Source organism: Halyomorpha halys, unplaced genomic scaffold, assembly GCF_000696795.3.
Source record: "Halyomorpha halys isolate HHAL.00 unplaced genomic scaffold, Hhal_1.1 Scaffold337.1, whole genome shotgun sequence".
Classification (NCBI taxonomy): domain Eukaryota; kingdom Metazoa; phylum Arthropoda; class Insecta; order Hemiptera; family Pentatomidae; genus Halyomorpha; species Halyomorpha halys.
In genome coordinates this window covers 784,495-784,755 of record NW_027104734.1, presented here as the reverse complement: position 1 = coordinate 784,755, position 261 = coordinate 784,495, and positions in this window count along the sequence as shown.

Sequence of the window (261 nt, the reverse complement as noted above, 5' to 3'; positions counted from 1 at the left end):
GTTAAAGATACAACGGTGAAAGAGTCTACTTCTTATTTTATGGCATGAAATAAATAAATATGATTTTGTTCATTTATGTTGTTCTTTTTAACCGCACCCCCCGACAAACTTCTCCAATCAATATACATTTTATTGTAATGAGAATTTCTCTGAGCAGGTAGTAGTTTCAGAAAATCGAAATAAAGCTACTTTTTGTAAAACGTTCAACAAACATCTAATTTCTTGGACTCTGTTTTTTTTTTCTTATTGATTTCTAGATTT